Source organism: Bos indicus, chromosome 1 (assembly GCF_029378745.1).
Source record: "Bos indicus isolate NIAB-ARS_2022 breed Sahiwal x Tharparkar chromosome 1, NIAB-ARS_B.indTharparkar_mat_pri_1.0, whole genome shotgun sequence".
NCBI lineage: Eukaryota > Metazoa > Chordata > Mammalia > Artiodactyla > Bovidae > Bos > Bos indicus.
In genome coordinates this window covers 112,816,481-112,819,788 of record NC_091760.1, presented here as the reverse complement: position 1 = coordinate 112,819,788, position 3,308 = coordinate 112,816,481, and the positions used below count along the sequence as shown (strand labels likewise).

The following is a 3,308-nucleotide window of genomic DNA, read 5'->3' as shown; positions in this document are numbered from 1 at the left end:
CCTTCTTGAATAGTTTTTGTATCCATGGAATTAGTTTATTTTTTAAATTTCTTTTGTTTCCTATATTCCTATCACTAACTATACCAAAACTTTATATCAGTTGTCCAAATTTGCTTCCTATACCTTGCTATAGATATTGTTTCTATTTTATCCATTTGAAGGAATTTCTCGTGGGGTTTTCTGATAGGTTGCACTCTTTTCTTGGTGTAAAACTTTTGTTCCAGAATCCCTTCTCTTTTACCATGGGGATTTCCCTTCCTGTCTCTTCTTTCATCCATATCCACTTTGGATGTTCATAAAAATCATCTGAGGGAAATTTACAAGGCCCAGGCCCCATCCAGACCAATTGCTTCAGAACTTTTGGAGATGGCCCCCCGGCCCCGCCAGTATTTCTTAAAGCATCCTGGTTGACTCCAGTGGGCAGCTGTGAACGAGAACCACTATTCTATCTGTATCTTTCTTTGTTTACTTTCTAATTTTGGTGAAGCTCTGAGAAAGAGTATTTAAAAGATAAAATTTTGAGATGTTTCTTATTGGTGATGCTTTCATTCTGCTCTCCATTTGACTTATTTGTCTAATGTAGAATTCATACTCAGAAATAATTTTTTCTCTAAATGTTTGAAGACATTGCTACGCTATCTCTCAATGTTGGTTTTGATAATTCTGAAGGTGTTCTGATTCCTACCATTTTGTATACAACCTGTATTTTTCCCTCTAGATTTCTATAGGATCTTCCCTCTGTCCCCATATTTTTAATTTTTTTAAAAATAATTGCCTTGGTGTGGATCTGTCTTCATCTATTTTCTTGCATATTCCTAGAAACTTTTAATCTTGAAACTTGAGTATTATAATTCTGAGAAATTGTCTTAATTTTTTTTTTTTGTTAAAGGCTTTATTCTTCTCTGGTTTTCCTCTGCTTTTATCCCAGAGTTCATATTTTTCAGGTGTTGGATTTTCTTGACCCATCCTCCACTATTCTTTACTCTTCTTTCCAGTTTTCTGTTTCTAAGTCTTTTTGGTCTATGTAACAGGCTGAATTGCGTTCCCCCACATTCATAAGTTAAAGTCCTATCTGCCAGTACCTTAGAGTGTGACTGTATTTGAAGATAAGGTCTTTACAGAAATAATCAAGTTAAAATGAGGTCATTAGGGTGGGACCTAATCCAATATGACTGGTGCCCTTATAAAAAGAGGAAGATAGAATACACACACACACACACACACACACACACACACACACACACTGAGAATGCCATGTGAACATGAAGGTGGCCACTAACAAGTTGAAGAGAGAGGCCTCAGAAGAAACCAAATCTGCTTATACTTTGATCTTCAACTTCTAGCCTTTAGAACTAAGAAAATAAATTTCTGTTGTTTAAGACACTGGCAACCCACCCCAGTACTCTTGCCTGGAAAATCCCATGGACGGAGGAGCCTGGTAGGCTGCAGTCCATGGGGTCACTAAGAGTCAGACACAACTGAGCCACTTTACTTTCACTTTAAGACACCCAGTCTGTGATACTTTGTTATGGCAGCCCTAACAAATTTATAGTCTGCCATTCTCTACTTTATAATATTAATTTTATACTTTTCTTATATCTGTTATCACTTTTTTTTGTTTCTGAGTTTTTTTGTTTTTGACAGGAAAGTAGGATTTATTGGTGGACATGAGTAAGGAGGGGACAGAGCCAAGGCTCTCATGAGTGCAGGGCCCACCATTTGTGCAGGGGCCACGATTAAGGATTTATTTGACACCAGAGCCATCTGAGATGAACTGCTTTGCTGCCATCATATTTTCAAGTTCATTCACATTAAACTTAGTAAATCCCCACTTCTTGGAGCTGTGGATCTTCTGGTGGCCAGAAGACTTGAACTTGGCCTTGCAGAGGTCCTTGATCACATGCTCCTTGTTCTGCAGCTTGGTACGGATGGACATGATGACTTGGCCAATGTGGACCGTGGCCACTGTACCCTAGGGCTTTCCAAAGACACATACTTGTCTGGAGCCTAGATTTGGGACAGCATGCAATCAGGCATGAATGTCCACTGGAAAGGCTTGTTCCCAAGGTCCCATAAGGAAACTGATACAGGCAATAGGCTGCATACACCACTGAGGAGGCTGCTGTTTGAGGCCATTGCATAATGGGCCCCCCCAAAGGAAAAGAGCACAGTTGGATTAGTTGGCTGCAAATATTTCTGAGGGATTTTTTTTAATGGTCCTTTAATAATAGCATCTTGCTCACATTTCAAGGACATAATATCCTCTCTTATCTCTCTAAGAATATTAATGGTAATTTTCCTTTCTATGTTCTCACATTTATGCATAGTTTTGGTTTCCTCAAGTTGTCTATTTGTGTGTGTGTGTTTTAGCCTTTATCTTTTTTGTTAAGATTCCTCAGGTATCTAATTATCTGCTCATCTTTTAAGAAAAAGGTAAAAAAAAAAAAAAAAAGCAGTGAGTGATAGAAAGGTTTGTTGACTGTGGTCTTATACCTTTTGATCTTTAACCCAAGGGTTGAAAACTAATTGACTGCAGACTGAAATAAATGCAGCTGCATTTTTTTTCTCCAATTACAATTGTGCACCTTTAGCTGGGAACAAAACCTTTACATGCAAATCCCTCCTTTTTGATTTAAGCTACTTGGAAGCTTGAAATTCTTACCTAATATTTTTTCTACTAGTCACATTCTTGCTTACTGTTTAACCCAAGCTCAGATGTCTCTTTCTCTGTGATATCTTCTCTGATACCCTCAGGCTGATGTAAACTTTACCTACACTGGATTTCATCACATTTCATTTCTCCATTAAAGCCCTTGCTATGGCTCTCCTTCATGTGATAGATACTTGATGTGTAGTTGGACACTCCATGTGACTGTCCTGTGGAGGCATGGACTCTCTTTCAGGTGTGTTAGCATTTCATATAGAAACTTTGGTAGAAACTCAGGAAAAAGTTACTTGAAAATCTTTAAGCTCAATGGGGAGGGATGGAAAGGGGGAAAGGAGAATGGGAGAGCATAATTTGATGTTCTTTCTAGATCAGATTTGATATTCATCTCGGAGTATTTGATTATTAAAACCATGAACTACAATTCCCCCCAGCCCCACCCTCAAAGTAAGCAACATGCCATACCAGGCTGAAATGTGGCTTTAATATTCTTCCAGATGCTTGCACAGAGCCAATTCTGTTTCACATGATAGAACATTGCTCAAGCTGTAACAACAGAAAGAGGGAAAAAACACAAACTCCAACATATCTAAATGAAAATGAGAATATTTCTGCCTGTGAAGAGGTAATTTATCCTCATTTG

The 3,308-nt window shown here is 38.2% G+C and overlaps 1 non-coding gene across 1 annotated transcript; it reads right to left on the bottom strand.

Annotated features, from left to right (window-relative positions):
* Positions 1-2,054: 2,054 nt before the first annotated feature.
* LOC139185321 (small nucleolar RNA SNORA70) lies at positions 2,055-2,190 on the bottom strand. Its single transcript, XR_011568941.1, has one exon. It is a non-coding gene; the product is annotated as a small nucleolar RNA SNORA70 (small nucleolar RNA).
* Positions 2,191-3,308: the final 1,118 nt, after the last annotated feature.